This window comes from Ambystoma mexicanum, chromosome 7q (genome assembly GCF_040938575.1).
Source record: "Ambystoma mexicanum isolate Mex_15411 chromosome 7q, UKY_AmexF1_1, whole genome shotgun sequence".
Classification (NCBI taxonomy): Eukaryota; Metazoa; Chordata; class Amphibia; order Caudata; family Ambystomatidae; genus Ambystoma; species Ambystoma mexicanum.
In genome coordinates this window covers 1,104,086,020-1,104,098,356 of record NC_090941.1, presented here as the reverse complement: position 1 = coordinate 1,104,098,356, position 12,337 = coordinate 1,104,086,020, and the positions used below count along the sequence as shown (strand labels likewise).

Here is a 12,337-nt window from a genome sequence, read left to right as displayed (position 1 = left end):
TGCAGTCGTAACCCACCCCCCCACCCTCCAGTACATCTTTTTGCATACTTGATCAGGCAGTGTTTCACCTGTAGACAGGGGGACATCCACCCTCTTCCTCTGTCGTAACAGGGAAACCGGAGTGGCATGCCCCTTAATGTAAAGGGGGTCTGTAGGATAAGGGCGAAACAGCTCCTCCAACCTGGGATTAACTGCCCTGCTCTGCTCTGAGCTGGTGTTAACAATGAAGGAGCCAGGGGTCTCAGTAGAGTTCAGTAAAGGAATGGCCCGACTAGCAGGAGGCTTTTCCTGTAGTAGGTCTTCAACAAAATCTAAATTCGGAACAGCCTCCTGTGTGGCAATTTGGAAATGTTCTGCCGCCTTCTTTAAGATGGCGTTGAACGCCATTTGATCGTAATCAGCCGAGGCCTGATGAACTGGTGTGGTAGGAGGGGAATCCATACACAAGGCGTCAGGGTCCGAGGTAGGGGAAGACCAAGGTTGATTATCAACCGGATGGTTGTCTTCCCCCAACCCCACCATGGGATCAGCAGGGTCATCATTAGAGTCCCCAAAAGGATCATCCTGTACGTATGTTTCCACAGGAACATCAGTAAGGTCAAAAACATTTTCTTCATGAGGAGCATCAAAGGTACTCTGAAACGTAACCATAGGCGTATAAGGCAACTCCTCACAAGGCCTCTTTGGAGCAAACAGTTGAGAATTCAACAAACTTCTCCAGTCTGTTCATGCACCCCTCGAACTTCTCTCTGGTCCATGATGAACCAGGAGTCCAGGGGAGGAAAGGGGTCTTCCTGACAATTTCCCTCTCTAGAGCATCAAGATTTTTCCCCTAAAGTCTTAGTTAAAGACAAGGGGCTCTCAGAGCAATCCTATTGAGGCTCTGGGCGCCACGACGCATCTTTAAACCTTCTTTCCGTTTAGACGCCTCTTTCGACTGTTCCTTATGTTTCACTGCCGAGGCGATCCTTGCAATAAGATTGCTGATGCTCAGGGTTACAGGGCGGTGTAACGGTTGAGCTGGAGGCTGCGCGGTGGATTTCGGCATCACTGGAGCCTTAAGCGGTGTCAGCGCTTTCTTTGGAGGCGTCTCGACGGCCATTTGAATTTTGGTGCTAGCGCCCTTACTTCTGGACTACCTGGACGCATGCCGCTGTCGTGGTTGCGGGGAGGGCTGCCGATCATAAAAGATCAGCGGGCACCGCCGAAGAATCCGATGTGCCCGTTGGCACTTTGGAGCGCTTCGACTGGACCACCGAAGCAGAACCATGGATTGTGGGTTTTGCATGGGAATCGGGTGCGTCCCTGTGGTCGGGATGTATTGCCCCCATAGCAGGACTCTCGGTGTGCCTGTCGGGGACGGACGCTGCGGATCGAGAACTCTCTGGTCAATGGCCTCCGAAGTGGAGCCTTGGTCATCGCTAACCTCTTCGTCACACTCAGCGGCTGTGGAAATTACTTTCGACCTGCGACATACCGAAGGCTGCCCACCATTTCAAACGGCGATCCTTAATAGTCTTGGGACGTAGGAGGTTACAGGCGGCACAGGAAACCTCGTGATCGAGGGGGAGACACTTATTGCACCGACTGTGCTCGTCTTTCCACAGAAATTTTGACTTACAGGAAGGACAAAAATCTAAATGGAGTCCTGTCCATGGCGCAGGATTGTGATAGTGACGACAAACCCAAGTGAACAAAAATGGGAAAAGGAAAGGCATTCTTGAAAAGATTAGGACCACCCCAACCCCACTCTCGCTACTGTACAGGCCGGCCAGATGGCCCGGCCACGTGGTCAGCAGCGCCAACCGTATCAACAGCTGTCGAAATTCTATCGTCAGCAGTCTTCGGCGGTGGCACAGGAATCAACCGTCGAAAGGAGTGACAATGAGAATAAATGACCAAAGGTCGAGAAATATAACATTAACGCTATGTTTTATGAAGAGCTCTGCATTAAGGCGACCAGATAGCTGGGCGGAAAAAAAACTATCTGAGGGACCTCGACGCGTGAGGGAGTTTGGGTACACTACACATCACGTTAGGGATAGTGTTACAGGCACGCCCATGTCGACGTACCCTTTAGATTCTCGAAAGACAAGACGCAATACTCCACAGTTACCACTGAATGTCATACTATATGCATAGCATGTGATTCTAAGCAGATTAACAAGCATCAGAAATACCATTACGGTGAGTAAAGTATCCCTTCTGAGGCTTGTGGATCTGCTTAGATCACATGCTATGCATAGACTAGCGAGCAGTGTCTGGAGAAGGTGGTGGGTTGTGCGCAGGTACAGCGGCAAATAGATTTTCAGCACTGCTTGTCCCACCAGTGAATCTGCTTTCAAACCTCTGGACCCCTGCGCTCCTCTGGCACCAATTCCTTGTAAAGCGGTCCGAGGGCAGGTGGTTGATCGCTTTCCTCAGCTAGCTCCCTTCTTTGGAACATCCTCCCCCCTCCTTCAGCGTCTTCAGCACGACCTTCTAAATCTACGGAAGAGCCACTCCAAATCATCCCAACTGCTGTCTAGCCTCAGCACTTGCCTCGGCTCACCCTCCACCCTTGGAGGCTTGCACTTACCTGCATTAACCAGGTTACTTACCTTAGTGACCACCTTACTCCTAGTCCATAGTCCCCTTTCCTCCATACTTGTGGTACGGGACCAGAGCACTTTGTAAAAGCATGGAAAAATTTGGCAACATATTTAGTCCTTCCTCTCTTTCTACACGGGGCCCGGCACGCGGCCGTAGCCCCGCCCATCAGCCCTTTTCTATCGCCAGGTCAGAGACCTTTTAGCAATAACAGAGGAACCTTATTAGAGGGGATGGAGGGCGGGCGTATGGAGGAAAGGGGACTATGGACTAGGAGTAAGGTGGTCACTACGGTGAGTAACCTGGTTATACTCCTACGTCCCATCCCCTTTCCTCCATACTTATGGGAGATTCCCAAGCACTCCTTACAGGAAAACAGGTGGATGGAAAATCCCTTACTGAAAAAGGTTCTTCAGCACAGCCTGACAAAACTGAGCATCAGACCTGGAGCTCAGATCTAGACAATGTTTACAAAAAGCCGATGGGGAGGCCCAAGTAGCCGCTTTTGCAATGGTCTCCCAGGGGACATATTTCTGACAGGCAACCGCGGCTGCCTTGCCCCGCACCAGGTGTGCAGTCCTTGGACAGTGTTATACAGGCAGCGATCCATCTGGAGATGGTCGCCTTAGAGGCCTGCTTACCTTGTGGATTACCAAAGGTCACCAACGGTTGAGAAGAGCTGCTAAATTCGGAAGTTCTGTCCAGATAGAACTTAGGCGCTCTTCTAACATCCAAGCAGTGCAGAACCGTTTCCGCTTCTGAAGCAGGGTTCGGGAAAAAGACCGGCAGGGAGATTGATTTAGATGGAAATCAGAGACCACCTTCGGCAGGAAAGAAGGGTTTGTCCGTAGGACCACCTTATCCTTGTGAAAAACCAAGAAGGGATGCTCCACAGACAAAGCCTGGAGCTCACTCACACGCCATGTTGAGGTAACGGCAACCAAAAAGGACACCTTCCACGACAGGTGCTCAAGGTCCACCGTGGCCATTGGTTCGAAAGGTTTATGGCACAACGTCGTAAGGATCCCACGATGGGTGCGGACTACGAACCGGGGGATAACGGCGCGTCAAGCCTGCGAAATGTCTCTTAACCACTGGATTAGACAGAGAGTAAGAGCACGTGTCTGTAGATAGATAGGCAGATACCGCCGAAAGATAAGTTCTGCATGACATAATGTGAATTCCTGACTCTGCTAAGTGGGATACAAAAGACAGTACCGTGTCAATCGTAGCCGCACTTGGGTCCAGTTCTTTTTGTAGACACCAATGACAGAACCTGAGCCATTTGCTTCTGTACTGGGACCTAGTCGAGGGTTTCCTGGCTGAATAATATGCATGTTATCCGCAGACAGATGAAGATGTTCTAAAGACCTGAACTCAGGCACCATGCCGCCAAGCTGAGCGATTGTGGGGAGGGTGTCACAGCTGTTGCTCCCCCTAGTGAAGATCGGGGCTCACCGGTAACCTGATCGGAGGATACACCGACAGGTGTTGAAGTTCTGAGAATCAAAACCTGGCCGGCCACCACAGGTCTATGAGTAGAAGGGAACAGTTCACCGTGTTCTTCAGTTTGCAAATCGTCCAATGAACCAGAGGCGGGAAAGCATAAGCCCTCATGTTGTGCCATGGAATCTCGAGAGCATCCCCCAGAGAGGAGGCTCTGAGCCCATTTCTGAAGGGATACAGAGGAAGTTTGTTTGCCGCTGTTGCGAAGAGGTCGACTTCCAGAGTGCCCCAACGCAGGAAAATCCATGAGAAGATCTCCGCCTTCAATTCCCACTCGTAGCTGAACATCGTCCACCGACTGAGGGCATCTGCTGTGACATTCAGCTGACCCGGAATGTGTACTGCAACTAGCCAGACACCATGACGAACCACCCACTCCCAAATCTGGATGGACAGGTGCACGAGAGGGGGAGACTTGGTGCCCCCTTGCTTGTTGATGTAATACATTGACACCACATTGTCCGTGCAGATACAGACCACTTTGTTGGCAATGATCGGTCTGAACGCCTTGAGCGCTAGGAAGACCGCCAGAAGCTCCAGATTTATGTTGAGGAACTTTTCCTGAGACGACCAAAGATCCGAGACCTGAAGATCATCCAACGTCGCACCCCACCCTAGAAGGGAGGAGTCCGTTGTGAACATCACCATAGGGGCTGGGTCCTGAAAACCTGCCCCCACCGACAGGTTGCTGAGAGATGACCACCACTCTAGGTCCGCTCTCATGGAAGCCGGAATCATTATCAACTTGGAGTCCGGATCCACAGCCTGACGCCAGGAACTATGAAGAGCCATCTGAGTCCGCCTCATCTTGAGACAAGCAAGAGGAAGCGCCAATACGCACAAGGCCATGAGGCCCAGAAGCCTCTGGAACCACCAGGCCGACATGCTCTCTGACTGCGCAAACATCTGACACGTGACCAACAGAGCCGCCATTCTGTCCCCGGTCAGGTACACTCTGCAGTCGATCGTGTTCCAGCGAAAACCCAGGAAAGTCAAGCCCTGAGAGACTGTCATGGAACATTTCCGCCAGTTCACCGACAGCCTGAGGTGGAACATGAGCTGGAGGAGAGATTGCAGGTGGCTTTCAACAGGCAAGGGCTGCGTAAAAGCCAGTCGTCCAAATATGGATACACATGGATACCCTGCAGACGAAGACAGGCCGCGACCACCAAAATCTTCGTGAACACACGCGGCGCCGAGCTGAGGCCAAAAGGAAGCACTCGAAACTAGAAGTGTTCCTCTCGCACAGAGAAACGGAGATATCTCCTGTGTGGATTCCAGATCAGAATATGCATGTATGCATTCTGAAGGGCCACCACGCTGAGCCAATCGCCCATCTGCAAGGAGGACTGTATCTGGCCGGGCGTGATCATCTTGAATTTCTCTTGGGGTAGGAAAAGATTGAACTGGGAAAGGTCTAGGATGGTGCGCGGGCCAGCCTGGTTGGGTTTGGCCACCGTAAACAGCCGGGAGTAGAAGCCCTCCCCTCATTCCCCAAGGGGAACAGGTTCTACAGCTCTGAGGTCCAGAAGTATCTGAACCTCGGCTTTTAGGGAGGACGACCCAGACTACTGGAAAGGAGGGTTGAAGGGTGGGGTAAGGGTACGCAGAAGCCCGCCCGAGCGACTGACAAGACCCACCTGTTCTCAGTGATGGTCTGCCACACCTCCCAATGAGACGCATGCGTCCTCCCACCGGGGTTTCGGGCGAGCGCAGAGAACCCTCATTTGGCAGGCTTTTCGGTGGTGTTACCACCTGAACCTGAGGAGGAGGCTGAGGAGCGGGAGAAAAACTGAGTTAGTTGCTGCCTCCGGCGGGAATTACCGAAGGGGCATCCACTCTGCGGGATTTCCGGTCTAGAAACCCCCTGAAACCAGAGGAGGGCTGGCTTTGTGACAACGGTCTCTGAGTCCTAAAAGGAGTTTTAACCAGGACGGACAAGGACTTAGCTGTCTGGGTGCTGTCCTTTGTTTTGGCTGGCTCCACCTCTGTTGTGGAATGGAAAAGCTACTTACCGTCAAACGGCAGGTCCAACACCTTGTCCTGCACCTCCTTTGAGAACTTGGTAGCATGCAACCACCCCTGTCGAGAGGTATCAACTCCCAGCATAAGGCCCCGAGCCGAAGTGTCGATCTGATGAGCCACGGCCTCCAGCAGATCCTGGGTCAAGACTCTGGCATCTGATAATCCCCACCTTAAAGTCTTCCAGCTTCTCGACCGGAATGAACTCCTCAAACTCAGACAGACCTTTCCACATCTTCATATTCGCCCCCGCCAACACCAGTTCTGAATTGGCCTGCCGGAGCTGCAAAACCAAGTCAGCGAAAATTTTTCTCCCAAGGGAGTCGAGGAGCTTGTCCTCTTTCCCCATGACCTGAGTAGCCGTCGTAGAAGAGGATGCTGCCACCACCGTGGAGAAGAGGGGGGGTGGGGGGGCAGACAAGATGATAGGGCCACCTCTTCCAAAGAATGCAGCCTGTTTCGCACGTCAATTTTCTTATTGATGAAAAGTCCAGAGTGTGGCTTTTCCCAGACCCTACGGACCTTGACCAAAACATCCTTCGGCAAGAACAGGCTGGTACGCTCCGAAGGAGACAGGGTGAACACCCGCGAAAGCACACCCTCCTGCGGAGCCCAACCAAGGCCTCGGGGCGCACCCCGGTACTTTTGAGGGAAGCCGATAGAGGCCTCAGAGCGAGCTCTGGTACCCCACGACTCAGTAGAACTGGGTCTACAAGCAGCTCCCCCACAGGAGGGGCCTCTGAGCGTACTCCTGTATCCACAGTCCCCTTACGGAGACCCTCAGAGAAAACTCTGGTACAATTATTAGGCCCACAACGCAACTCGGGGGAATCCCCGGTGATAAGCGTGGTCGACGCTCCTCCTTTCCGGGCTCTTCCCGGGCTGGGTGTGTCCCGGCCGGGGTGCTCTGAAAAGTAAAGAACTTACCGGGCATTTCTTCTTTTATTCGATAAAAGATTGAAAATGCGAAGGAGGAGTACATCGAAACACCTCCTCCCACCACTCCAATCAACGCTGAAGTGCCCGGACGGGAATCGCAATAAAAACAGGAGTCCCAACGGTGGTCCAGACTCAAACACTCTAAACAAAGAGGATGAGGATCCGCCCTCTCGAAGCGTCAATGACACGATGAACAATCTGGAAAGTCTAGTTTGAACGACAGAGACTAGTATACGATCGCTAGCAAGAGCCAGAGAGAAGGAAAAAGGAAGAAATCTTCCGCGGATGCATGTGCGTCCAGTCCCGAACAAGGGGAGAAAAGGACTGATGGGCGATGCGCGGGGCCGAGCCGAGATGGGCGGGGCTACGGCCGCGTGCCGACCCCCGCGTAGAAAGAGGAAAGACAAAAATGTTGGCAATATTTTTGGATGCTTTTACAAAGTGCTCCGGTCCCGTCCCACAGGACGGAGGAATGTCCCATAAGTATGGAGGAAAGGGGGCGGGACGTAGGAGTATGCACTTTACCGGCTGGTCACCCTTGAGAACCCTGAACTGAGGGAGTCGCCCCAGCCCTTTAAGACAAGATAGCAGTACTAGGAGATGAATGGGGATGCAGCAGTTACTCAAACATCAATAATCGAAACGACTCGGGTAGTTGGCAAAAAGGTTAACTGTTTTAATATCAATTATCTAAAACAGGGAGTACAACAGACATCTACGGACATCTGATAGCAAACAGGTCACTATGAACGTCACTAAATACACAACGTCCCACTGGCTACACAAACTATAGGGCCCTTAATTAAGCCGCCACCCTACAACTGGTTGGCACTCTTGATCCGTCACTACTTTTCCCACCTACTTTTAGCAGCGCGCAGGCTGGACTTCAAAGTGCTGGTGAGCTGGTCATACCAAAGCTTCCCACCAATTAGCATATCATCTATCATCACCTCAGTGGTCTGCTGTCAATTAAGGCTTTGAACTAGTCCTTGGAAATATTCTTTGCTGTAGAGAATTCAATGGAGTGAAGGCACGCACTGCCTTCATGCATAGGTGTGGTTCGTCATGTTTGTCCAATTTCATCCTTCCACATGACTGAAGCCCACAAAATTGAGCTCTGGTACATTTAAAATATTTTTTTTTAATAGACCTCCGACGTCATCCTTGTTCCGTTCTTTCACACGATTTGAAAGTACTTTTTGCTCATCCAAGTCTGATAAGACCTTGGCTCCTTAGGGCTGATCCAGTCTCGCCTTTCTGAGATCTGCTTTTTTAATTTAATTGCTTTTTCAACTGCGTCACACTGGAAAAGAGGCCTTCCTTCTCTGGTCCAGTTCTGCTATAACACGTAGTGGAAACACCCATTCTTTATTTATTCCTGTATATGTATACGTTGGTGCTTGCAGCAATCTATTCACTACTTAGCTAGCCTGAAGAATACTTCGTCTGCTTGTGTTTCTTAGCATATCTACATGTGTGAAATGACTTGATATCTTCATTGTTTCTGTAGCATAAGTTTCTTCATCTTGAGCCCAAGATGTCACTTATCTTTGATACTTTCTTGATGCCTTATAGAATATCTTTGTTAGGCAAGATTGTATGCAGTACCCTTAGGGTGCACTACAACAACCCTGACCTCCTGGCACTAGTAACCCAACCTTTGGTACAAGTCTGTACTACACAGGTTGGTAGTGTGGACGAGTAGCCAGGCTAATCTCAAGATGGGTCAATGTGAGCTGTAGGGGAGTTACACAAAGGTTCACAGTGACAAGTATTCAAGCAGACACTTACACACAGGGTCTCTTGATAAAACAATTATTAATTTATTTACCAGTCAGTTAATATAATCCTCCTTCAGAAGGGAGAACTGTAAGACACCACACACAAACTTCAAAACTACACAATCTCTTAGTACAGAATCAGTAAATACCCATTTGGGATGACATACAGCAGAGACCTAAACCCTCAGGTGACTTCAATTGCAAGGGTGCTGTTGACATGAATGTATTACTGATGGCATTCAGAATTAGTTAAGAGCTAGTCAAAGGAAAAGGTTATTAGAGCAAACAAGATACCACAAATATTTCTTCAGCAGGAAAACACTTTCAGACCCCCCAATAAGAGTCATTCAGTTAAAACAGGCTAAGCCAAAGTCAATAAGCAAGAGTCTATATGGGCTAAAGTACTTCTTTGAAGATGGGTAGAAAAGTCTTTGCACAATGTTTCAGAAGTCTTTGAAGAAAAAGATGAATCAATGTAGGGCCACAAGCTGTTGAACTTGTGAGTGGTAGAAGATGCAAGCAACTCAACAGCAAGAGTTACGTACTCAGACTTTGTACAGTACTTTTTAAATGAAGAAAAGATGCAGCAGATGTGTTACGCTCACCTGGTCTCCACGGGGGCGCCACACGATACTGGATGGAGGTCTAAGTGCTATCCCGGACCCCTCTCGGCTTGTGCCAGATGTTGGGTAGCGCCTATAACAGGAGAATGGAGGGTTAAGATTGGTTCTGTGTTCTGGTTCTGTGATGGGTGGACTCGTACCTCCCTCTGGTCCAAAATCCCCTCCCATGGGGTTATTGCTCACCTTAGGTTTTTATGTGTTGAACTCTCCGTCCAGCATCTCTGTGCAGGGGTGCGTGGTTGGTGTGGGCGTTCCGTGGGCCTAGTTGCTTCACTGGTCAGTGTGCCCTTATGTCGGGTCCAGACCGGCTGTGACTGACTCTGCTTGCTGTCTTCCAGGGGAGTTATAATGTCTTTTCCGTCTTTATTCAGTCTCTTTCTTTCCCTCCGTTTTCTGTCTTCTCGGCGTCTTGCTCCACTATTCTGTTCCCTAACAATGTCTTTTTGTTTTCACATGGATGGTTGCGTTCTCGGAGTTGCCGCGCCGATGGTGAAGACCACGGTGAGTTATTCATGCGGAGCGCTGCGCTGTTTCTTGGTGTTAATTGCTAACCTGTGTTCTCTCTTCTTTGTACAGGGTGCAGTGATGTTCCGGAGTGATGAGCGATCGAAGCGCTGCTTGCCCACGTAAGTGCTTTGTTAATGCTGACCTTGTTCCTTCTCCCTTGCAGGTTGCGGTGAAACCCAGAGATGGACGATGTAAGAGAAGCGCAGGGTGCTGCCAGGACTCGCTGCTTGCCCACCGTCCTGCGTCTCTGAAGGGCGTGTGGTTGGTGCAGGCGTTTCATGGCCCTAGTTGCTTCACTGGCCCATGTGCCCTTATGTCGGGTCCAGACCGGCTGTGACTCCGACTCCGCTTGCTGTCTTGCAGGGGAGTTATAATGTCTTTTCCATCTCTATTCTGTCTCTTTCTTTCCCTCCATTTTCTCTGTCTTCTCAGCGTCTTGCTCCACTACGCTGTTCTTGTTCTTCCAGGTTATTGATGGAATCCGGATATAGGGCTTCAGGATCGGGTGCCCAGAGAAGCAGATGAGCAGGAGCTGGACACTGAGCGTTATGCTGCAGGAGTGCAGAATAACGTGAAGCGTGTTCTGCTGTTTGGGTGTGGTTTTGAATAGCCCAGTTAAAGTAGTTCCAGGCCCAGCCACACCCAAGACACTAGACCGCATGGCTTGGTTCTAATGAAATGAGCTGTGTAATAGGCCTCCATGTTGGATTAAGGTCCAAAACTGGTATTGCTTTATTCCCGATAATGGCCTGGCACCAAAGGCGCCAGGATTGACTCCATGTATGTTTTTGATGGAGTTTTAAGGCCATTGGGGCCAGTGTGAAGCGCTTTACCCCCACTGCTGCCAGGGGGCTGTTCTACCTGAGGGGGTCAGGGTCATGGATCGTGACAAGATGACTCCTGCTCCTGTGCAGCTCTGCAGATCTCACTGTTCCTGGCCCTCAGTCATGGGGTCAAGAGGGAGGACGTCGGGGGACTCATGCACTGCACTGGGACGGTCAAAACTCGCAACCGTTAAAAACTTCACTTTCAGTGGCTGTTCAGTGTTTCAGCTTCTCGCGTCTACCGCAAATAGCAACATTGCGGTTCCTGGCTCTGTATATGGACTTTCCTGGCTTCTGGGGTTCCACACTCTGTTGAAGGGGCCCAGGCTCGGTCAGTCCTGCTTCCTGGCAGTCCGGAGGATCTTCCTAGAGCTCTTGGCCAGCTTAAAAGCAACGCATGCAAACTGGTATTTCTCTCCCTGGCTCTATGGTTTCCAGCAGCAACTCTGGAAATTCAACCAGCTCTGAGATGGATGTCCAGGTGGCTTATTTTGGAGTGGATTGGTCCCACCAACTCAAGGGGAGAAGTTGTACTTGCAGGGGCTTCTCGGTCGATGCAAACTTGGTGTTTCGGCACTGCAGCAAGGCTTCACCAGCAAACCAACGGTCCAGGAGTTGCAGCAGGCTTCCTCTTCGGTTCCTTCGTCCAGTGGTCGACTCTGCCTTCCAAGCCAAAAGACTCGCCTTTTATACAGTTCTCTCCCTTTCATTCCAGCCTAGCGGTCAATCACCCAGCAGGGTGGCTTGTCCTTGCCGGACAGTCAGCTAGCCAATCACCACAGAGTGCATTTGGGTCTCCCAGGAGACTAAGCACAGAGTTTCAGGCACCTCCCTCACTTCCTGCCTACCCCAGACACCCTAGAGCCAGAGGTGGGCTTCACTCGTGAATCCCGCCAAAGGTAAAACGAACAAAGGGACTAAACCTGGTTTGGTGTGCAGAGTAAATCTCAAGGACCTTTCCACAAAGAAATGGAGAAAAAAAAAAAAACGACCAGGGCCATTTTGACAAAAATGGCACCCTTGGGTGCTTTACTGCAGCTGCGAACGCAGCCCGTGGTAAATGCCCTCCATGGAAGTAAAAGAGTAACCACTACCACCAGCCATTCAGTGAGGAAAGGGTAATAAAAAAATGTTACATGAGAAGCTAGACAAAGGGGATACCAGGTAACCCCTCCAGCACCATACTGTAAGATGGTGTGCACTGGGTCTAGAAAGTTACAAATGTAAGTAAAGTCAATTTCACTTTACTGCTCTGGAAATGTAGTTTATCCCAGAGAAGGTATTTAAACCTTGGGACATCTAAGAGACTTCCCTGTGTCACTGCACTACAGGTGCTGTGTGACACAATGTAAAAGATGATGCCTTTGGAGTTTGTCAGACTCCATAACGAAAAGAAGCAGTACAAAAAAAATGAAAAATCACATTAAAATATGGGGGAAGGTGGTAATAAGGGCCTCACTTTCCAGGTTAAAAAATCAAGTCCTCAAAATCCAGGAAAGGTGCTGGGGTCTCTAAGGTAGACTGAATTGGGATATTTCTGAGAATT

General features: G+C 50.3%; 1 protein-coding gene across 1 annotated transcript in view; it reads right to left on the bottom strand.

The window, feature by feature from the left end:
* The window catches only part of LOC138528653 (F-box/WD repeat-containing protein 7-like), an 865,213-nt gene that overhangs the window by 689,352 nt on the left and 163,524 nt on the right, over nt 1–12,337 (bottom strand). The gene's annotated exons all lie outside the window — the stretch shown is intronic.